We start from the raw sequence: 25,361 nt of genomic DNA, 5'->3' as shown, positions 1-25,361 counted from the left end.
TCTGCTTTACAGAATACACTGAAACACTGAAAGCTATTTTTACCTTCTACTTTGAAACACTGGATCTGAACTTCAGCTAAACTAAGATCAACCCAGATATAACTTTCTGTACCTGGTTGTCCCAGTGGGCTTTGCAATTTCCCTTTTTGATGAATAACACGTGTAAAATGTCTCATGCATAAAGATAATTATTATTATATGAGATAAAGAAAAATCTCATTTTCATCAATGGAAACATAGAATTGTATGTGGAAGGACTTTAGAGAGATCTGAATAATTTCCTAAAACTTATTCTTGCTGCCTCTGACGCTGGTATGAATTTTGCTATGGATTTCAGTGGTCACAGTATTAATCCGCAGCTCAGTTTCTTCCATCAGTCTTTTTGTATTGCCCCCCATACATTGTAAAAAGATAATGTAACAAACAAGGAGGTAGACGTGGGGGGACAAAAAAACCCCAAACAACCTTGTGCTATGCACTGCACAGTCAAATGATTCGCAACTTTCTTTGCAAATCCTGCAGTAGGCAAGACATTAACTTTTAAAACCTTTTCTTATCCTGGACTTCTATAGAAGAAAAAAGGTGTCCTAAATAAAATAAGATAAAAACCAAGGTGGCAATATTGACTCCCCCAGAGAGCTTATGAGTCTGCCCTAACAGTTGCTGATGGCAAGCTAACAACCATTAGCTGAAGAATTGAAATGGCTGTGAACATTAAGTGGCATCGCAACATTTAAGATGCTACGGATGTTTGTCTGGGGATCAGTTAAACTACCTCATTCTCCATCAATGACAAAAGCCCAATGCTAAAATTTAGGTGCACTGAAGAGAAAGTACCTTTTCATGTCAAAGTTACAACCTGCTATGTTCAACATAATTTTTGACTAGTGTGAAGTAAAGTTCACGTGACAAATCATTCAAATATAGCTCTGAATGTGTAGCTGATGTGTGACCAGGACTGTACTACAGAGATATCTTTCTGAAATTCTAAACTACACCTGAGCCTGCTATAAAGATTTTTTTTTTTCCCATCTTTGAGTTACAGTATGCCAATAGTTGCATCCCTTATGGTCTGGAATTATGGAAATTACATAAAATTTAAGCTTGTGGTCATCAGAATGTCCTTTCCGCCCCCCACCCTCCCTTCACACTGGGGAGTCAGAACAGGACTGCCTCTTCATTTCCCCAGCTCTACATCCTTTCTGCCATGTATTCCCTCTATTTCGTACTTTTGTGAAACAAGAAAGTTTATAAATAACATAGACTTCCACTTGGTGCAATGGATGATGTCGTGTGGTTTGTTTCCCTTGTCCCTAGATTGAAACCTCCACTCACACTTAGATTGAATTGTTCCATTACTTTTAACCAACTGTGAGCAATTGGAATTACTCCTTATTTTGAAGAGTATTACTGAAATGGAAACTCCTATTAGGTCAGTGGCAGATTATCTTTTTATTTTCACTATGTGGTTATTCTCTAATGCAAATTTTTCTTCAAAATTGGAAAGTATATGTCCATTCCTTACTCAAAACTGAGAGACCCAGGCAGAAAAACGACGAAATGGAAAACATAACTTGTTTTCAAATCCTATTAGAGAGAAAGAAGTCACATCATTTCCTTAGTAGGAAGATTGCCAGATTTTATAAGGCAATGACAGTTTAAAAATATGTTAATTAAATAAAACTGTATTCAGATTTTCTGTGTGAGATAAGAAATTCTTGTGAAGAGCTCTAGGGGGAGCAGGAAAAGAGAGAATACCGATTGCAGCATCAGCAAAAGTGTGCATGGTGCAGCACTTCTTTCAAAGCACTTTCCAGATCTGCAAGGTGGTAGCATTTTCAACAAAATTTTGCTGAATACTTGTGCATGTGGAGTTAAGTGTTGACAGGTAGCAGTGATTTTACAGTGAACTGATTTTGCCGATTACTTATCTCTACTGCAAAATGGCGTTCCTGTTTTACTGCTTTTGATTTGCCATTCTGTTTCTTCACTGTTTTTGTATGAATTAACTAATCATAGCAAAAAGCTGGGTTAAAAAAACATATGATATTTTCTGATGTCAAAAGAATTTTTAAAAACTCTACAATTACAGCTGAATGGAGCACTTCCCTGACCTCTCTAATCATCCACCATTTGTGCACTTTGTTACTGCTTTAGAGAGGATGACAACATAAATGCTACCAGTGATTATATATGTACTGGAAATTTGCCCTTTCCTTTTATAGAAAACAATCTAAATGCTCTTCAGATGTCATTCTCAAAAGCCTGAAGACCTCCTATCTTCTGATTAGGCTGAAGCTTTCCTACCTCTTCTGAAACCTAATAAGGTTTCTGACATTGACATGAATTTCTGGAGTGTTTTCATCGGTTGAACATAAACAGTTTAATCTGTTCACTTCATACAAAAGTTGTGTATCATCACCGGTAAAATGCTTGTTTTACATGAGATTTGCGAGGTCTGGAAAGCAACCCAAATCAGTAAACCTACAGAACGTTTCTATCCCCTCTCTGTGCATGTTCAAATTATTATTAGTCACTTCCGTAGTTTTGTTCCTTTTCATTTTCTTTGCTTTTCAGTCTGCTGGTGGGCTGGCAGATCCTCATCGTAATAGGTGAACGATGGCTTAGGTGGGTACTGCCAGAGGGAGGAGTGAAGCTTAAAACCACCTGGAACCAGCATGGAAATTTGCAGGACAGACCAGGGCAGGAGCAATGACGGAGACTGCTGAGTGCCTCCTGCCTTCCTACACCTCCTCAAAATAACTGAGCAGCAGTGAGACTCTTGTTTCCTTCACGTACCTATGGATTGCAATACAAAGCTACAGGCTCAGTTTAAGCTGCTTTCCAGAGTGGCCCATGTTAGGGAAGCAGAAAGGCAGTGCTTCAAGTGCAAGTGCCGTTTTTGTGGAACAATTATCTCAGTTCCTTTAAGATCTGGCTCTACTTGAGTAAACAAATATATGCAGTGTAATGGTCAGCTTTCCTTATCTCAGGCTAAGGTGTGGGAAGATAGGGCAAACTACCCTGAGGCACCTGTGCCTTCTGGGCATGATGTTATTTGATCCATATAAAGACAGTCTACGTCTCCTTTTTTCATCTACAACTATGATTTCTTAGTGGCTATTATACTAGCCAAAATCCCTTTAGAAAAGACCCTAGACAGTGGGAAGATATTTGTATGACGATTAATGTATCATTGACTTATTTTGTGTCTTTATTGCCATTCCTTCTCTATAGCTCCACAGAGGTCTTAAAGGGAGGAAGGGTCTATGTTCCACAAGGCATTTCATCCAGCAAATGTCTGTGGAGAACAGACTGGGCACAGTATCCAAAAGTCCTTGACCTTCCTAGGGTACTTCTATGTGGTCACCTCTTCGGGTCCCGTTGTCTGTACAGCAGATGATCCTTATTTACCGAGTTGTGGCGCTGCTGTGTAACACAGCTCACAGGCGGACAATCTCAGCAAGCTTTCTAATAAACTTTGCACCAGATTTCCAGTGCGACATTTTGCCATTTCTGCAGCTGCAGTTTCATCAGTGAGAAAATCAGCACATTAGGCCTCAGTCTTTTCCAAAGATGGATATGAAACATAAGGTAAATAGTTGCAGCTTCTGTTTACTAGGTTTAAAATAAACTGTGCTGTTCCCATAATATAGGAAAAAGCAGGATCATACTCTTCTGTCACACTGTTAAAATGGTCTTCATATCCATCCCACTCTCTGTTTTATCTTCCCTTTAAATGGCTTCCATCTAGCTGGCATAATGACTGTATACTATCGCTAGTCTGCAGCGTAATTAGACATCTCTGGCATTTTTAATTTGGCACATTTAACAGACATATGGAGCCCAAATGTGGTTCCTTATCTGAAAATCAGACTTTGCTAAATTAGAAGATTATCCTTACTTCTTTTTAAATTCATTTTTTTTTCAAGGATAAATATAGTTTATACTATAAATTCTGTAAGAAATTAAATTTACTTGCACATTGTAGCAGGCCCTCCTCTGTGCAAAACTGCATATCTGTATGGAAAGGTGTTCCACAAAAGGATTTAAACAGTTTTTGCATGCAGTGTACTGTAGCCAGGCTCTTAATTACTGATGAAAAGAGAAAGGGAAAGATCAGAGGCTGTCTACTTTTCAATTACTTAATAATTTGGGGGTATTTTTAGAGAAAAACAACTGTGATATGAAAAAGAGATTTGCCAGGAAATTGATCCCTTTTGTTTCATATATTTTTTACTTTGCGTAGTCATATCTTCCATGAATGCAAAATAGCAAATGCAATACTAAGCTGGGGTAGCTCACTTGGAATGTCTTCCACTTAAAAATTTGGTAGGCAACCTAGAATAAAAGCTTGTTTGTCTTTGTTCATATCCGAACTTGGGTTCAGATACATTATGAAACACATTGCATGTTGTATAGTAGCTCAGCCGAGTACAAAACTGTTACTGGATTCTTGCAGTCCAGTGACCAATTTTATTTCTCTTCAAGTTTAATTGGAAGTTTGGTCATTTCTGTAATAGTCTAATGATCCAGGACAGTGATTGATGTAAAGACTTTTTCTTCATGTATTTTTCTTTGATTCAGAGTCATGGGACAATTTGATCATAGAACAGAAAATCAGCTTTTAGTAGGTAAGCACAGTACTATTTCATATATTAAGGGCTGTTTTCCGGTATAGGAATGCAGGATGCTGTTAATAAAAGTAGTCTTTCAACTAAATAACTATCCTTACACCTGGCCACTCCATGTCTCCTGCAAGAGAAATGAGAAACATAAATCTTCTGACCTCAGGAGAAGGAAAAGACCAGGTTCTGAGCAACCACAATGCCCATTGCATCCAGTGTGCATACTTGGTGCTCTCTCATGCAGGTCCCAAGGACAAAATTATTTTAGATTTGAATTTAGATTTGGTTTTTTCAAATTGTTTAAATAATGTTATTTATATTTGTAAAAACATTTACAGTTGATGACTATGAATACACAACTGCAGCAAGATAGCATGCTATATCCGTTCCCATCCGAATAGAAAAACTTCTCATAAGGATCAAAAGTTTAGGAATGTTACTTTTTTTGATTTTCTTCCATCATCCGAGGTGGAAGACAAAATTTTATTTCATGAAATAGTTACAACTGCTTCAGCCCCTAATCTGTGGATTTGCTTTCTTTGTACCGGAACAATGGATTAATGCTCATGGCACTATCGGAAAGGGAGCTGTTACCTCATTTCTGTAGATGAGGAGGAGGAGTCATACGAAGGTTAAGCAAATTGCCTAGGAAATCTGAGAGGAATTCAGCCTATTGTGCTTTACTTCTTTGAGTTAGAAAAAGCATCTTTCTTTCTGATAACTACGATCAATATAAAAATTCTCACTCCAGTTTTTATTGCTCCAGAGATAGAAGCCGTTTTCTACAGTAAATTTGTAATTAGAAATTAGAATTAAGAATTTCTAAAATTCTAATTCTAATGATAAATTTTAATTAGAAATTTACTGGAAAAAATGTTGAAGAAAACTTTCTGTATTTGAATCTTTTTTTGTTTGGAAAAGTATCAATGTCAATAAATGTAATGACTTGAAATTACATTTAAAATCAGTTTTGCAATTCTTTACGATGTTCCCTTGCAAAGTTATTTAAAATTAAAATGTGTGATTTTTAGATTGTGACTAACTTTTAAAACAGTATTTAGTTATATTAATTATACAGCTTAAAAATAAATTACTGGCATCTCAAATTGATGCAAGACAAAACAAAAAAATTTGCGCTGTGTTTTGTGAAAGTTTTAGAAACCTTACGTTTATCTTAGTTTGTAACAGAGAAGATTTCAGCCACTTCAAATACGTTAATAAACGAGACTAAGGATTGCTCTTGAAGTTTCCAATGGCTCCACAGTGGTGATGAGTACTGCAGCAATGCCGTATACCAGTATTATTTTAAACTACAACCCCATTGCTTAGGCTCAGGTGGGAACTGTGTGGGACTTGGGCCCAGTATGCCCCTTCTTCCCAAACCCACAACAGGAGTGGCTCGGTGGAGTCCTCCAGAGGAGGATTTGCACGGAGCTGCGGTATGAAGTGTTTCAGGATGCAAGGTTTCTCACGCAGATCTGAATACACACCCCCTGACCCTGTGATGTGAAGTAAAGGATATCTTTATGTTACCCAAGGTGATTACAGGGTATTTTCTGCTTCATTCATTTTCTTGTTATACTGAAATTCAGCTCCCCACCTCACCTCAGTCAATGGACTGGACCTAAGCATTATCTGGCTTCACAAAAACTTCAAAAGTTACTCTTCCAACAGTTCAGAAGAAATCCTGTTTACATTGTAACGCCTAAAAAATCTTCATTCCAAGTGGTATTTTAGCATAGCATACCCATGGGACAGTAATTCTGTAATGGTTGGCTAGCTAGAAATCATCACACAATGAAATGACATTTGCTAGAATACCAACATGTATACCCCTATTTTTTATCTGGTCACTTTTTTTTTTTCAATTTTGTTTTCTAAAACATAAAAAAGATGTACCATATAAGCCAAGGAAAAAAGTATTAACACATTTTGGGGCTTCAAGGATATTAATGTGTTTTTTTTACATCAATAACAGATGTAAAATACAGAATCCAGATCTAACTTTACAAGTGGATGGGAGCGAAGAAAGACAGAAAAAAAAGAAAACACGTTAGAGATAACCACTGTAATTCCTACTACCCCAAAACCATAAGGTCTGGTAATACAGTCACAGTGACAGTCACACTGTAATATCTTTAAAACAAACCTACTTTCTAGCTCCCCGTCTGTCTCCGGTACAAATAATTCGATAAGCAGTAAGCATACATACTGTAAGTTAGTGTGATTGAAAGATGATAAAATGCCAGAAGAGCTATTTATAAGCTCTTTTATTGTGAATGTGTCCATACATAACATCACTTTGCCTAATGATTTTTGTATTGATGTTGTGGGGCTTCATTTTTATTTAAATGAAACTGTTTTTTGAGAGCCAAAAGGTTCCCAGAGATTTCTTGGTATTTTTATTACTATCATCCCCTAATCCAAGCAGTTTCATTTATTTGCATTAACATAAAATACAAAATAATAGATTAGGCTGAGTAAGGAAACCCCTGTGATCCCTGCAAACAAATGCAGACTAGCAATGAAAGGAAAAAGGCAAACTTTTCTTGTATCATAGAGTGTTTCAAACAACTGTGACTAAGTTTTCCCAGTCTGCACTCAGCGATCTCTTCAGTAGAAATTTTACATCACATTATTTCCTTAGAGAATGTTGCCCCAATTACAAATCTAGGGACTGCATAATGAAAAGTTTCTGCGTATGTGCACGGAGGCAGCAGGACAAGTGTTACGAAGACTTAATAAAGCATTCTCAGCTGTAGAACATGTGTTTTTGAAGGGAGGGCAAAAGGCCAAGATACATAAGAAAAGCAGGTTAGAGGAATGAAGACCTTTGTTACTACCCAGACCCTCCTGTGCTGCACAGATTCTTCCAGAAATGTGTACTCCTTGGTATCAGCTTCACAAATGGAGGAAGAATATTTTCCCCTTCTTTCCTGTGAAGCCGCCCAGAATCATGGCTGACAAGCTGGACTTGCAGTTTCTTCTAGTTTTTTTTCCTTTCCTAACTAGATTTCCTGCTACACTGGAGGCCACAGCAGCCGCTCTTCTTGGTGGCTGGGGCGATTCAATACCTCCTTGCTTACAGTAACGGAAACAGACAGTATTAATGTGGAAGTATGGCAAATGCATAAAGGAGAACAGCAGAGCAAAAATGCAGAGGACAGCCATAGACAACTGTTAGGGTGGCCCCAGCAGGAGCCAAGGTAGAGGCTCTTTTTGCAGATAATTTTCTAGCGGGTAGGCTCTGAGTTGTAAGCAAGGATATGACTTATTGTTCTTTCTGTGGCACTTAGAGAAACAGGATTTAGCGCTTTTCCTGTAAATAAGCCAGATTTGCACCCCACAGCTGACAGAGTATATCATCGGTTGCTCTTCCCAACAACAAAAACTCTCAGGTCCTCAATTGTGCCCAGCTATTTGGGCCAAGGAGGGCAACAATCTCACCTCTATAATTGTCTTATATTGTTATTATATGTCCTACAATTCCTTTGATTTATGGATTCTGACAATATTTATTACTATGCCTATTTGCATTGCAGTGACAACAACAGATGAACAATGTCTTCATGCAGAAAGTGAAAAATCCATACCCTAAGAGGATTTAAAAACATACATATGGGATGTGGGAGAAGAGAGAAGCATAAAATAGGGTTGTATGATCTTTTCAGAGGCAAATACCAGTGGAGACCACTGTACCCCTATGCAGGCACTGACAAATGAATAGTTTCTGGGCTGTGGCAAATAAAAAGGATTACTTCTCAACATGAAGGACATTTTAATTTCCTCACCTATTCTTTTATACTTTCCAAAATGGTTAGATGATGGTCCATCAACCCACTACTGGAGGATTTTGTTGCTATTTTTATGACTGTACTAAGACATAATTCAGAAACTGTTGTATTAAGTGGAGGTCTTTCATTTGTTTTCAAAAATTTTGAGCAAATCTTTAATTTGTAAATGCTAAGACTAGCTTAATAAGTATATTCTTATAATTACATCACAATAGTTGTAGCAGAAGCACCTACATCTCCTCCAAAGTCTTTCTAGAATTAGGTGATTCAACTTCCCCATCACAAAAGTTGCTCTGTCTAAAATTAACTCCTAATTTCTTGTTGACAGTCAAATGTAAGGTTCATCTTAATATACAGAAGTAGATGAAATCATTTTTGTGTCTCAAGAATTTTGAAGATTTCAATTTTTTTCTCCCACCTTGCAACACTAGTAATGTCTCAGGTATAAACATTTTTACATACTATCATCCAAAAACTGAATAGATGAATAAATAAATAAAGGTCAGGTCAACAGAAATATTTTTATTACTTCAGAAGATTTAATCTGTTTTTGACCTTTGAAAACTGTTAACCTTATTTGCTATAACCTAACTATTTTGAAAAGAAAGGTCATTTTGAATTAAAAAGATATTTTCTTTAGTTAACAAAGGTCAACAAGAACATTTTAGCACTTTTCTACCAAAATAATTCTGCATGGGGAAACTTACTGAGACCGCCTTTTTTTTGCAAGTATATGAATCTTATGACTACTCAATGTTTTCTGAGAACAATATCTCAATACCTAAATTAAGGAACATCATCAGTAATAAGATTGTAAATCTGTGGTCTTGACAGATTACTTCTGAACGTTCATACTTGATAGTATAACTGATCCTATATTAGGGCAGAATGACACCAATGAATGAACCACACATCTTTACAACTTTTACTGGCATAATTATGCCAGCAAAGCCTACAGACTGAAGGTGAGTACAGGTGACTAAAGGCACACAAACTATGCCTTCATCTTTGGTAGAGTCCTGCTTCAATTGTGAAAGATGTAGCCCTCAGCAAACTAAAATTACTCTTGGAATCTTAAATCGATGCCTATCCTGCCTTAAAGAAGGAATCTGAAATGAGGCTTAGGATTCCATAGTTACACTGGCATTACAGTTAAATGAGACCATTTTGATAATTGACTCATCTTCAGCAAAACACAGGATGTAGATTTCCCTTGCATTAACTCCAGTTTGAAATAAAACATCTCTTTTAGAAAAAACATTCAGTGACGATGAACCTATATAACTCTTGCTGAGTCAATTCTGTTGACTGCAAAAAAATTGGCCCTCATTTTGCTCCTCATTTCTAAAATGAATTTAGTGTCACGTTACCTTAGTTCTCACTATGTTTTGTCTAATGATTTGAAAGGCTATGTAACAGAATTTTGTTCTTACGTTGGTATTTACAGATTTTGGCCCAGTAAACTCTTAATGTAGTCCTTGATAAGCTAAATATTTAGCTCCTAGTGTTTTTCACTATGGACACGTTTTATCTTTCTTTAACAAGTCTTATTGCTCTTCATTGGACCTTTGGACCAGCATGTTTCCTGAATTCTGAAGAGTGGAAAGGAGCACACTATGCTGGTCATGGTTGCTCTGGAGCCATATCCAGGACTAATACCACCGTAACACCCAAGGTCAAGTTAGACCAAAGTGTATATATGAAACCACAAATGCCATAAAATCTCTCAATTTCTCTTTTCTCTATTCTAAATGAATAGAGAGATGTTAAGATAGTTTAAAAGCTACAGAAAAGAAAATAGATAATCTTGAAATCTTATTCACCAAGTATTTCTCCTGATTTCATAGGAATAGTTGACACAAGTAAGAACCAATAATAGTTGCACTAAGCTACCTTGAAAGTTACATGTCCCCAAAACACAAAAAAGAATAGCAGTTACAGAGATTTTTGATTTTTCTATTACGTCTTTCTTCTACAAATAGCTATTTCAGTGTTGCCAGTTCTATTGAGGTTATTCAGAGCAAAGCAGGTAGTCATGGGATTTTTTTCTTTCTCTCAGTTCAGTAAAACTTTTATGCAACATTTTTCTTAAATAATTTATCTTCTTTCAGCATCTGTCAGACCAGATTTCATTTAACACAAGTCTACCACACACTTTAAATGTTGCAAGTTCTTTGTCTGGTACACAACAGAAGAGTTTTCAGTTGATAAGAAAGCAAGCCAAACTGAAACAAAACCTAGCAACCATAAAATCATTTTATATTTCCATAGTATTGTTTTTTACATTGTTAAGCTCCATATGATATGGTTGCTTTTTTTTGGCTTTTGAAGCATATGTTTGATATATATGTAGTACAAGCAGATAACTCTGAACCTACTCTATCTTGCAATTCCTACATCTTCTGACAAAAGTAGTACATTTTCTTATTTATAAGATTATGTTTCAGTGAATTCTCATATTAAAAGATCTAGAAGAGACAAAATGCTTATTTTCAACCTAAAGAATATAGGAAGCATTGATCTGTAACCATTTTCTGATGTATTTTCGTATTTTTTTCTATAACTAAATATACAGTGTATATCTATAGCTGTACATTTTTTCTCTTGTCATGCGAACTTTAAGTTGTCTTGGTAGATACAGATGATCTTACCTACCAGCATCTTCCCAGTACAGATGTGTCAGGTGTCAGTATAAAAGGATTGCTTCAGGATCCAGTATTGACAGCAAAGCTTGTAATCTTCACTAGCCTTGAAGAATTCATTGAGGTGGTTATTTCTGAGGTAAAGTGCTTCCACCATCCTCTGAATCTACCCATCCTTTTTTTTAATGGAGTGTACTTAGGGATTTTATCATTCCTCCCGTTATTTTTTTAGGAACGCCTATTACATAATTTTATTTTAGCAGGTGAGCATGTGTAATTCTTCTAGAGCACCTCTAAAGCTGACATGGAAGCCCTCAAAAAATCTTTCTCAGCACAGCCCCCGACAGCTTACATTTACACCAAAGTTTTCAATTTCTGAGATCAAGGCATTGAAAAGAAACAGTAAGTGGATCGGTGCCTTTGTTCTTCCATACCACTTTTCACTGCTCCCTGAAAGACAGGCAGAGGATGAGATGAGCGCAGGCAGACAGGCAATATCAGCACGAGGGCAGGAAAAGCAGCACATTTCTGAATGGTGATGGTTGGTGTCAGCTAGGTTTGTCTGACTTGACGTTCACCTCCTTTGCGGTATCCACCTACAGCCACTAGCCTGTCACACATTTCAGGACAAACCTCTTCTGTTTGAGCTACCTGAGCAATTATTACACTGTCACCACATCCCCTTTAAGGTAGCAGTGTGACAAGACTTTAAGAGAGGCAGGAGTTGTGAACTTCTGGCACTTTGCACTGGACTGCGTGCTGCAGTGCTAGAGGACTTCCCTGGAGCAGGACCAGCCTAAATAACTGGGTAAGATTAAGTAGCAGCGGTATGGCCCCAGGAAATCTCAATTTTGCTGATGTGCTTTGAGAAAATGTAGAATGTTCTGCTACAGAGCTCTTAGTTGTTCTTCCCCAAAATAAACCTACACGGAGGATCTCTGGAGCAGCTATGGCAAGAGCCAAATGATCCAACTTGGCAAGGTTAGACGTCTTAGCTCCTGTGCCGGAAAAAGCTTGCCTTACCAATGAGAAACTGAAGCCGGAGCTTGTGTTCACAACTCATCTGGGGCTTGAAAAAGTGCCAGTGGTGACAACTCTTGGTCACTTGACTCTCTATACAGCAGAGCAGACATCTGGTAAATTGATCAGAAGATGAAATAAGAAAGAGCCTCACAAATACATCAAGGATAGAAATAAACCTTGGGAGAAATGCTGAGATCTGATGGAACAAGGAAAATATTGAAACCTTAAGAAGACTGAAACATCAGACCATTTTCAGTCAAGAAAACTGTGGGGAAGATGTAAAATGGTGGTGCAAATATTCGCTTTTGCCTGCCAAACTAAGTGGAAATGGAGGAGGGGGCTAAAGCAGAAAGTGGCCAGGTTCCCATGCTCCCCCTAAATAGCATCTCCTTCTGCCGCTGTCTGCACCAGCTAGTGGGATATGAACTGACTCAGCATCAATCCCATACACAGTCCCCCAGTTAACATATATAAACAAAAAATAAAAAATAGTTTTTTCTGTAATCTGATCAATATTTTTCTGTCTAAAAAGTAGGATTTTATTCTAACTGTATTAACAAATTTGTTTTCACTTTTGATGAACTCTTATAAAAGTGATCTTTCTTTTTGAAATGTGTTTGTGTAAGTAAATGTGTATTTCCATGGCAACAAGGCCTGATGTTCCCACAATCACCTTGACATTACTTTATGAATACATCAGGCATTCAATACAACAAATTAAACAATAGCAATTATTTGTTAGAAATTCAAAACCCACTTTCTTAGAAGGTGGTTGAAGGCTACGAAATTCACCTCTATAGGAATCAGAAACTATATTATTGTTTTAGGAACAGGAACTCCTATCCAGGCAAAATAGAAGTGCATTGTTTTGATCTTGACTTAATAAAAACAGTGTGTATCAGCTTGAAAAAAAATCCATCCATTGCTCCCATCCAGGGAAGAATGGACAGGGAGAGACATATGACAGTTATTCACACGCCTGTTTATGTTCCACTGAGCAGTGCTAGGTTATCAATGGGTTGGACAAATGTAACAATTTGAGTGGACCATGATTTAGCTAACCTGTTACAACTCCAGGAATGACATGTTACGTAGAGTGAATAACTGGCATGGTTTGTTCGCATACAATTTCGGGATTAGAACATCTATGTCTAATGCCCTATGCATTTAAATCTTTATGGAGGCATATTAACTTCTTACTGTTCTTTAAACATTTTTTTTCCCCCAAAGTAATAAAGCCTGTGGTATCTCGATTACTATAGCTGCTAGTTATGACTAAATAAAAGGTTTTAATTTACAATGTAGTATATTTAAATACATTGCTTTCAAGTACTGTACCAAATAAAAGTCACAATATGCAATTTGGATTGAATCAAGCGACCCTGATTCTAAACATTGATATGCATTGTTCACATGTGGATCAAATGAAACCTGAGGACAAGCGTCTCTTGTGACAAGCAATAACAGCTTCCTCCAATACTCTCTGATCTATATTAGCTGTGTAAATATGTTCTTTTTAATTAAGAAGTATATTCTCATAATGCAGATGTTATAGTTTAACTTCTATTCTCAACATATTTTCACAAATATGACTCCTGATTATCTCTCTAATAGGCTCTACGTTTGCCAAAATAGTCTCAAAAGAATCCAGTAATGTTTAACTCTATGGTTAAAATCATTTGCCTATGCCACGGGTTACGAAGACACAGCATGTAGCTTACAGACTGAAATCAAATCCACCAGGTACCATTTGTTGCTTCTGGATTTTTTTGGCCAGAATATTTTACTTGGTGGAGAATTAATATAAATATATACGTGAAATTCCCTGATCAAACACCTGCCTATATGGACATAACAGTATCTTTACTGGCATCTCCTGGAACAGTTAGCCATTTGCACGTGTGAATGGCTATCTTCAACCCTTAGCATTCCAGCATTATCTAAATGAAACAATAAAAATAGAAGTAATAAATACACAGATGAAGGACATGACTGAGTACACTTTTTTTCCCATCATCATGCCACTTACTAACAAATGATGAACACTCACATCTGTACAAAATAGTGTTTAAAATGGCTGTAAAAGACAGGCAGGAGCAGGCTGTGTTAGCAGAGGAATTTATTTTGTGCATATGGACAGTGGCAAACAAACAAGCTATGATGTTATTAAAGCTATCCATTAATGTGACTGTCCAGCAGGGTTAATGTGTCTTTACTAAAGGGTGCAAAAGGGTCTATTTTTCTAGCTCTGCAGATAAGTGCAGTTCAGAGTATATTATGACTTTGGATCCAGTAGCCGTATCTAAAAATTGATTGCTGTAGTTGTTCATTCTTGTCACCCAGCTGCCAAGGTGGGGAGAGTGCCTACTCTAGGTATAATATGCCTTCTCCAAAGTGAATGGAAATCTTATTTTTCACTTTAGTGGAGTCAGGATTATGCTTGTGATCTTTTGCATTTTTCAAGCTTGACGGGATTCCTACAACTGCAGCTACTTTGAATCGCCATCTCTACCACATCCGGGGCTAGGCGTACCTATTCGAACAAAGTCCTGTGGTCTGAATACCCATCAGTGGATGGAGCACATTAGGCACACTTTTGGAGCACACCTTCTGATTTAGTTTCACTGAAAAGGACACCAATTCTTGTCTTCACCTCTGAGAACCATTCCAGAAGTGCATTCCCAAATTAAAGCCCTGATGCAGACAGACATAAAGTTCCTTGGGGAGAGAAGCCACTTCATATCATAAGTCAAGACAGATTAAACTGAATGACTTGCATTATCAAATGTACACGTGTGTATGTGTGTCTATAGTTTCAGATGACGTTTCCCTGGTACAGATTTTTTTTTTTTAAAGAGGAAATTGACATTTAAGAAGCTGCAAGTTGAAGACTCGGAGTCTCTCTTTTAATTTGCATTAGAATGCTGAACTATAATTTAACAAGAAGATCAAAACAGAAAACCAAACCACCTTACAAAAGCTGTCTTTCAAGCATGTAGAGATTCAGAATGTTTCTGTAAATTGCAGTCTTCAGACTGATTAGACATTTGCCACGACAGCATCACCACAGACAGACGGAAACCTGGAGGGGTTTTTTAGCTATACTCTCACTCTAGATCTGTGTTTTTTAACATGTCAAACAGTGATAGCACAGTATCCTCTATGTAAGCCTTATTTGTGAGGGTAGCTCCTATGTACCATAATACAAAACACTAGTCGTTCTTGGTAGTTCCTTAGAGGTGTTGCATCCAGCCAGTCACCTGTGATACTGTAGCATGTACAGGTACGCCTGTGCATGTGCAACTATTCTGGGACTTACTGAAGATGATCAGGAGAGAAGCCACAGTGTGTTATCTTTGCCTTAGTGCACAGAGCTTACAAAGCCAACAGTTTGAGCACCTAGTAAAAAGCATGGCCCCCAAGGGTTCCTTCTTACGGCCAAAAGAGTGCATGTGAGGGAACTGGCAATTTTTGGAGTATCGTGCAAACTGCATACTTTCAAATCCTCAGTCTATGTCAAATCCACAGTGAATGGAGAATGGGGGTAAGGGAGTGGAATTTAGCCCAGCGTGCTTTCCTGTATTTTTCACTTCATATCTACATCTTGTGAAGAACTTCTGTAGCTCAGTGGACAGACTGTTGGAAGGGCAACATGATATCAGGCTATTCACAGATTCCAGCTTCAGGGAACCATGGAATAGCTGAGGTCAGAAGGCACCTCTGGAAGTCATCTTGTCCACTCTGCTCCACACAGGGTCAGCTAGGGTCAACCACACAGCATGATCTTCTGTGGTGGTATGCAGGGCCTTTCTAGAAGTGACTCCATATTCAGTTGTTTGCCCAAAGCTGCCCAAGCTGTAGTGCTGCAAGTGAAGATGGGATAGTTGGTGGCACAGTTAGCTCAGGCCCAAGTTTCTGGCTTGTCCTGAAGTTTGCATAGAAATACTTTGGTCTTCAGGTGTGGGCTTTGGTCTGCACTCAAAATGAAGTATAGATATGCCAGTGGAATATTCCATACACAGATCCGCAGAAAAAAAATCCCATGTCTTATCTTCTGCTTAGTGTTCATGTATACAGCTTTTCCCCTAACATATGTTCCCAATTCCCAAAGTGCTGGCTATATTGAAAATTTATGCGTGCTTTACATTTAATTTAAGCATTTCCATAGCAACTGCTAGATTTTAGGATGTTTTACTTTTCTCCCAAGATACAGAATATATTCTTCTCAGAACAATTTCCCAGGTTGTGTTTAGCCACATTCATATGACTTTCTACAATTCAATTTTCAATGAAAATTACCATATCATCTACCAGAAGCAAGAGTTTTAACAAACAGGTTGACTTTTATGACTTCTTCCATCTCACTCTGTGCTTAAACAAGTAGTTCTGCATCCAATGGAGATAATGAAGACTGGTTGCTCAGAATCAGTGTTTTTGATTGATAGATGCAGGGGTTTAATAAAGTCAGGGGTTTAATAAAGTCCAAGTCCCAACTGACATGTTTTTCACTCTTGGAATAGATCAAAGATGTGTCTCCTCCTCTCTTTCTCTCTCTTACCCTCTCCCTGTGTGTCTTTTACACAGATGCTCTACTGTCAGGAGAGTCTGAAGGATGAACGTGGTTACCAGACGCCTGATATTCAACCAGTGTTCATAACGACATGAAGAGAGGTAAAACAAACATACGACTGTCTGTATGCTGAAGTCTGGAACAAAATTGAAGGGATGTGAGGTGATGTATGGTACACCTAGCAGTAACAAATTGGTGACCCATACTTCTGTATGGGTGACCTTAAACCACTTTTAAAAACACCAGATATTCAAGTTGGAATAAAAAATACAATACAGGTAGAAGAGCAAACACATATACAAATAAAGAAAAACAGCAGAGGTATGGGAAAGAAGATCTTCCTTGCAAATTTTCACTTCTTTCTCATCTGCATTTTCCCTTTCTAAATGTCACTTCTGAAAAGGATTCCACAATTGGAAGCTATTCTTCCTGCCCCTTTGCTGTCACAATAGCAAAATTTCATCCTGTCTGATTCCTGTTCCAGGAGCACAGCTGGTACAGCGTGCATCTTTTATACTGGTATACCTCCATGAACAGTCAGCATAAAGCACAAATCTAATGGAGAGTAGGCGAATGAAGAATTTAAATTTGCCATCAGGTTATGCACACATTACCTTCATTTTGTGCAAGCAGTAATGCCTAAGCCAGGTGCTGAACAATCAGGCTTCCTATTCTGTCAGGCAGCAACCTGACGCTTTACTTGCCTGATATGTCACACAAAACTGAGCTGCTATGTAAACAGCAATAAATAACAGAGAAGTGGGTGGTGGCACATTTGCATTTGCAACTTGCACATTTCTTTCAGCTGCATCACTTTCATCCTAGGAAGTAAGCGAGGCAGTAAAGAGAGAGTGACTCTCAGGATCCTGGCAGGCTCCAGGATATAACCATCAAATAAATCAATTAATTTATCCCTAATGTAATTATCTGCTTTAGATGAAGGGTGATTTTAGCTTGCTGAATTCACTTATAAGATCAAACAGTTATCCTAATAAGTTTATACTGTTCTAAAGACGATAGTATTCTCAGCGGTCCTGGTACAACTTCAGTGGCTTGAGTGGAGCTGCTATACACTTACATAAATGAGAGCAGCTTTCAGTCAGGCAGCAAGGATTTGATTTCCAATTAAAAAATAAGTCTTCAAAAATAGAGCCTACCATTACAATTACATTTAAACTGTTGCGGGACCTACAGTGAGTGTGTATCTGTAGCATTGAAATTATGCTCAATTTATGGATAGAAATTTCAGTAACAGATTCAAAAACAAAGGCATTTCCTCTGGTTTCCATGCCCAATCTGTTGTAAATTGCAATGTCCTTGGGAGGAGGGACTATGGGTGAGGTTCACAGCAAGGACCTAGGGTATTCAATGTTACAGCCTAAAGATCTGCTGTTTGTTTTTTTTTTTTTTTTTTGTAAAAATGAGGAGGAACAATGTCAGACAGGGATTCATAAAAACCAAGCACTTGGTTAAAGGGATGTGATATTTTCAGCTCCTGACCATGCAAACAGAAAGGCCAAGGTACTTTTCCAAGAAATGTGACAAAAGCCAGGAGAAAAATTTATAAATGTGCATCCTATATTCCCACAGGTTATTAGAGTAAAGAGACCACTGCTGGTGATCTCTGTTTTGAGTCTAGTGCAGACAACGTGCTCCAAGAGTGCAAACAGAAAATCAGACAGAGGAGTGCTCCATCTGTGAACCCTGGCAGAGGTGGAGTAGCCCAGCTGCTCAACAGCAAACAAGGCTTAGGCAGTTCTCCCCTAGAAATGGCACTTGGGCATCTGGAAAGTGTAAGAGCTAGGATTTCAGAAGCCTTCAAGGAGAAGTGGCAACTATACTGAGGTTGTGAGAAGGTTAATTTGCACTTAGGTGCTTATGAGGCACATAGGCAATTAAGAGTTTAGATTAATTTGGGGTCCTGGCTCTGTATTCCCACATACCTCCTGCAGCGTTTTGGCTATTGCTGGCCTTCCATGAACAATGCACTACCACGCAACAAATACTACTGCCAACTCACAACCAACACGTCTGCCGCCACCAGCTCCTTTTCTTCTGCTTCCCTCGCCGCTGTCCATCTTCTCTTGTCCAAAGGAGATCTCCTCCTTAGCTCTGAACATTTTCCAGGTAGCTAATTAATTTAATTCCTTGCATCCCTGGCGTTTGTGGGCACATTCTCTGTTTATGATTTCCTTCCTTTCTGGTGGTGGAGGTGAGAACAAAACAGCCAGGTTGCTACAAGGCTGAGAAAACCTGGGAAGTGCCAGGGAGGCAGCCACATCGCCCGTATGGTCCGGGGCGGCTCAGCCCGTGGGAGGCTGAGCGACAGGCAATCCTTTACTCGTGGCGTGTGGGAAAGGGATATAGCTGTCTGAGAGAAGGCTGTAACAGTAAGACTACAGAAACCTGGTAATAATTGCCCACTGCATCCAGAGCTCCCCAAGCCAAACAGAAGCTATTATGTTTAACTTCAAAACTACCTGTGTATTCAGCCCATCTGAAACACAAATTTGGCAGGTTATAATGATGGCGTCCAATCATAAAAAGTCTATTGAATGTATAATACCAAAGGAGATAAATGGCAACTGATGCTAATAAACTGCTAATAATGTATTTTTTCAGCTATCCACACATAAACTGGTCAAAAGTCACATTGGGACAAAGTTTAGAGAAGAAATTTCTTTACAAATTAAATGACTGCCTCAAGCAAGACCTAGTTCTGAGTGCTGAGAAGAAGGCATGAATCTCAACCAAAAAAAATGACTTCAGCTAAAATGAATTTGGACATTATTATTCTGAAACTATAAAGGCTACACAGATTAACAGTAAAATAACCAAAGGTAGTAATTGATTTAATTATTTCAGTTCATGTTTATTTGCAGCTCAGTTCTCAGCCCTAAAGCTAGAAGCAGAACTTCATTTTAGCAGTAACTAGAGTTGAACCTTAAATAATAATTGAAAGCAATTTCCTTGGAGGAGAATAGATAAGGATACAATGCAAATCCTATTTATATCTATCATGAAAATTGCAACCCATCTCAAACAGCCATTAGAACATGAAGAGCAAATGGGTATATAGACACAGGAATAAATAGCAGGCAATTCTTTTAAATGTGTTAGATGGAGGACATTTTATGAGACTATTCTCACCAGGACCAAAGACAACAAAACAGAACAATTAAGGCAGAGAGAACTGTCACAAAGACACTCAAGGCTGTATTTACAAAGGGGACAGGAGTGCTGGGTTTCAAGGATGCGTGTCCATCATTTTGATATCAGTAGTACCTGTGGGGCAGGCCATCTCTGTAGGCACCTGATCTCTGTGACATCTCAGTCTCTCCTCTGCAAAAATTTCTAGTAGGCACCTCTGTTTCTGCATCTAGGTGCATGCATGGCACCTCAGGACATTTGTTTTCCTGTAGCCTGTCTTATGATCAGCCTTACCACAAAATGTTTCCCAGCTGGCTGACTTGTGGGGCCTGATTTGGTAAAGCTGCTTAGGCAGTACCTATCCCTGTGTAAAACACAGCTTGTGGGAAGGAAGGGGAGGCGTCCTTTTCCTTTTCCCTCCCCCCCATCCTAACTCCTGTCTATCAGGACGGAGGAGAGATGGACTCCAAACTCTCTTCCACCTCATCAGACTTGAACCAGCATCTTCCACTTGAGCACTCTAACCTGCTGGAGCAAAGTAGTCTTTAAAACCTCATACCCAGAGTGGGAAGAGAGAACATGAGAGAAAAAGCCACCTCCTCATGTACCCTACACCTTGATGTGTAGCTGTCAACGGGAGGATAGGAGATGCAGAAATAAGGCACTTCAAAATCTAATTTGGGGTCAGGAATTCTATTAACTGGTGCAAGTACTTGAAAATGGACCCGGTTCTCTGCATGGCTGAGCAGCGGTGAAGGAAGGCAGCAGCAGGGTATGCAGATGAGGAAGGAGGTTGAGAAAATTTGAGATGGTGTACTGGAAATCACTGGCCATTGAGTCTCTCTAATTCTCTTCTATTTTTGGTCTACCATTTCATTACATGTGGCACAGAAATCAATCCTGCCAGCTGTTTTGCTGGCTTTAAGAAGGAGAAAAACAAGTTCAAAATGTGGAACAAGTCAAGGTCAATTAAACATTTCTTGGTAAATCACTGTATGACTCCAATAACCAAGAAGGTAATAAAATAAAGAGGCAGTATGGTCATCAACACTCTGAACTACCATCAACAGATCTCTTCATATTTTTTAAATAAAATTATCTCCAGTGCCTGCTTGTGCATAGTAAACAAATAATTTCTTCTAAATGGGAGTAATGCTGTCATACATTCACATACTAGTCACTTTTTGAAAAGATGGTGACAGGAAGATGCATATGTACTATCTACACTGACTTTTTGAAATCATTCGTTCAATCAACAAACAGTGCCTTTAATTTGTTTCCTGAGGATGAAGACAGCTTCTACAGCTAATCCTGACTTTAAGTCCTTAATAGTCTAATCCTTCTCATACATGGACAATACTTGATTAGAGATAAGCTGCATTTGGTAGAATATGAAACTGCTCAATTATCTGTGTCATCATTCAGTTGGCTGGCAAAAAAGAGGAGGAAAACCACGTATTTTTAATAGGAATTTTATAAGAATGACAAGAATTATCAAAAAGACATTTTACCATTTGTCTTATTATAAAGTAATAAAAAATGATACCTTTTTAAACCCCCCTATAGAGTGAAAAAATGGTGCCCTAAAATAGATGGTTTTTAAAAATAAATATATCTTTTACTGACATTTTCCCACTCCCAATCCTAACAGCAGAGTACCTCCGATATATCTTGAAGAAAAGAATGATTGTCCCATTTTAGTGGTGGGGAGCTGTGAAAGTGAAAGATTAAATGGATTGTCCAAAGTCACAGAGGCAGTAACCACACTCCAGTGGACATAACTGGAATCCCGAGTTAGTTATCAGACCATTATGCCAATCTACTACCCTGGTTATCAATAGCTTTGATTGTATTTTGTATTACTGAGCACCATAAGATCCCACCTGTACCTTGCTGCAAAACACTTTTTATAAATGACAATTATTGACTTAATATCAAGGACAAACCTGGTAGGAAATGAAGCTTCAACCTTACACTTTGATATCTAAAGTGCTTCTGAGAACTGGGGCGAGGGGGGGGAGAGGGAGGAGGAATAACCTACCCAGAAGTGTCATGACAACATATAAGCAGCACAAACTTCTCCTGTGGTAGTAGAGATGCTTCATTTACATAAAGAACTGATTTATTGCTGCTAATAAAGAACATTTAATTTCATTTAAGTGGACTTTAAATAGAAAACTACAGGAAAAGTTAGGTCTTCTTTATTGCTGTTGCTACTTTGAAGTAGTGCTCATCTTTCACAGACAGGTGTGAATCTGCACTTAAACACATAATTTCTCTCAACGTTTTTGCATTTTTTAGGGTAATTAATATATCTGCACTGCACCACAGCAAAGGCAAAGTAAGTGTCACTGTAAATAAGACCGATAGCCCAGTTAGCTGCTTCCAGAGGTTCTTTGCAAAGTGTATAAAACTTGCTAGCTAACCATATTTCCAGGAAATAAAAAAAATCCTTTCCTCAAGCTGCTGGAATTTTGTTTTTTTCCGAAGTTGTGGTAAAATCTTTATTACTTGTATAAAAGTTAGACTCTTTATTATTTTTTTCTACTGGACCTTTTTCTTCTGTACTTCTTACACAAGTGATTTCAACAGGTTAATTACGCATAGTCTGCAAAGTACACCCTTTCATCTTTCAAAAACGTGTTGATAAAATTAAGGCTTCTGCTGTCAGTTTGCTTATGTCACATTAGAAAGAGTAAATACTCAAACTGTTTGGCCTTTTTCACCATTAGTTATTTTATATACTGCTCTCATATTGGCCCCTCTGTCTTTTCTGAGTTTTTAGAAAGCATCTGAACTAAACCCTTTTATGATTTTTGTTGTCCTCCTGTTGTTTGAAATTTCTCTTTCATCTCTCTGTTCTTGCCTTCCTATATTTTCCACTTTCATCACTGTGTGCCACAGACATCTACCATTGTTATCAGCTATAAAATTGCTCTTCAAAATAGAAACTCTTACATTATGCTTCTCTTTGCTGCCCTTTCCTCAGTCCTTTTAAATTGTCTCACAACTCTCCTAAATTTAACTGAACTGATTAACTCATGGTCAGCTGTAAGTTTTGCTACCTAAATATTCATGACAGCTTTTATATAAACCTATTAAGTAACTGTGATCTTCACACTGATTTTGAGGCATTTCATTGTTAGATCAAATCTATATTTTTTTCTATTTCTAACCAATAGATGTATGAAGCCAGCCTTTTCTGAACTGTTAGCTGCTTTTTGAACTAAAGTAGCAGAACAAAAGCACTATCCTCTGACTTTCACTATTAAAATGTAAGGTAGTAATACCACAATGCATTTTTGGTAACAGAGTAATGATTGCTTGGATCATCAGTTTATATAATACATGTAAGTTCTTTTCTTGTGATATACTTACCACTTAGTGTTTTGTGGTAAGAGAGATAGATACTGTAAGAAAACCTTTTGAAAATATATGCAATTGCTCAAGTCTGTATACATTCAAATTTTGCTGCTCTTCATACTTTTTCTCAGGTATTCTTGAGAAGAGAATATTTCAGTATAATATATGTATGCACAAAGTGCTTTAAAGAAAATATAAAGGGCAGGAACACTTTGCAGTTTTTGTGATGTCTGGAAGGAATGGTAATCTTGTATTCTTTCAAAACACCTAAAAGGTGTTTGAAAGCAGACCATTTCACTTTCTGCTGTACTTGAAAAGTGGAACTCCAACGGTATCCTCCTTGACTACCACACATATTATTTATTAGAATTACATTTCTCTCTAGGCTTCATACTTGAAAATGGGAGGTTTGTCCTACAAAAATATTTGAAAGTTTCTACCTTCTTCATATGTGACTATTAGAGCATGTAGGTTATATTTAGTTTCTGTTTTTCACAACTGGATGTAGTGACTCACACTTTGTGGCTGTTCTCTTCATTTTCAAAGCAATTATTTCTGAAAAGGCTCATATACTGAGGTTGTCAGCTAAATATTTCTTATATGCCTAAAAAGAATGGGCATCGTCGCAGAAACCCATCATTTGACAATTTTCTGGAGTCTATGCTAGAGTTATATTTCATTGAATATTTCAATTTGGATTTTAATAATTTTTGTTCATAGGTGCTAAATTAATGACAGGATAAATCCAGGACCAAATTCATCCCTGACAGAAGCATAGATTTACTACCTTAAAGCAAGTCTCTGTTTATTTACAAAAACATCAAGAAGAAACCTTCAGGGAACACTTTATTGAAATGAACTTCCCTATACTGAGTGGTTAAAGCATACAGAAAAGAGAAGTTACGTTTAGAACTTGTTCTGCAGTTGCCACAGATAACCTGTATTTCAAATACCTAACTCAACAGTACAGGAAATCTGTAAACACATCCCATGTAGGATTTTGCCCTGCTGGCTGGGGAAGAAGAGAAAACTATGACAGCCACAGAAAACTGTCTTGAAGAGTCCTTTCAGACTGAGCAGAAACAATTCCACTTAACATGAATCTTACATCTAAATAAAACTCAAACAACTCCATAAAAAGCTCCAGAAATCTTACAAAAACATGAAAGCCGTAGAAATATTTAGCTTCTTTATGCTATTTTTTTAAAAAAGAATGGTAGAAGCAGAAGCAACCCATTCTAGTGCATAGCCAGCGTTACACAAGGACGAGACACTTCACTTCATGAGTGCCTCTTGTCAGAACTTCCTATGACTGTAATTATTTCTTCCCAGTGTCAACCTTGCTGTAGACATTTCCATGCCTGTGACAAGGAGAGGAAACAATGTTCTCCTGCAGTGTATTAGATCATGAGGTATAATCGTGGCAAAGCTCCTTTAACAGAACAAATCCAGTTTAGCATGACGTTGTTGGAGGTCTCTTGAGATGGCTAAACCTTAGAGGTTTTCTCATGTAACTCTTACTGTGTCAATATTGCGTTTAAGTATGTTTCTGACATACTGCTAGACAGTATTTATTTAAAACAATGTATCATAGGTTCACAGGAAACTTCTAGTTGAAAGGGACCTCAGGGACCTGTCTCTAGTTTAACCCACTGCTCAAAGCAGGGTCAGCTATGAAATCAGACCCTGTTACTCATCCAGTCCAATCTTAAAATGGACAGAGACTGTACAACCTCTCTGGGCAACCTGTTTTGACACAGGACTGTGCTTACAGTGAAAAAGATTCTCTTTATGTCTAGTCCAAGCCTCTCATTTCAATTTGTGCCCATTGTTTCTCATACTCCCACTACGCACGTCTGAGAAGAAGCTCACCCCATCTTCTCAATGACGTCCTCGTAGGTATTGGAAGGCTGATCCTAAGTCACCCTGAAGCTTCCTCTTCTCGAGGCTGAACAAGACCCATTCCCTCAGCCTCTCCTCTCAGGTCAAGTACTCCAGCCACTACCATGTTGGTGGCCCTCTGCTGAACTTGCTTCAGTAACAAGCTTATGGATGTTTAGAATGTGGTAGCGCTTTGCTTCAATTCCTGTAATAGTACAGTTCTCTACAAGTCAAAGAAATGGTATTCCAAAAAAATGGCAATTTTTTGAATCACCAGTGATACAGGAGGCATGCCAATTGAAATTGTAAT

The 25,361-nt window shown here is 38.0% G+C and overlaps 1 protein-coding gene across 1 annotated transcript in view; it reads right to left on the bottom strand.

The window, feature by feature from the left end:
• Window positions 1-25,361, bottom strand: part of GABBR2 (gamma-aminobutyric acid (GABA) B receptor, 2) — a 486,323-nt gene that overhangs the window by 39,290 nt on the left and 421,672 nt on the right. The gene's annotated exons all lie outside the window — the stretch shown is intronic.

This window comes from Pygoscelis adeliae, unplaced genomic scaffold, assembly GCF_000699105.1.
Source record: "Pygoscelis adeliae isolate BGI_AS28 unplaced genomic scaffold, ASM69910v1 Scaffold312, whole genome shotgun sequence".
NCBI classification, from domain to species: domain Eukaryota; kingdom Metazoa; phylum Chordata; class Aves; order Sphenisciformes; family Spheniscidae; genus Pygoscelis; species Pygoscelis adeliae.
This window is presented reverse-complemented; position numbering and strand designations above follow the sequence as displayed.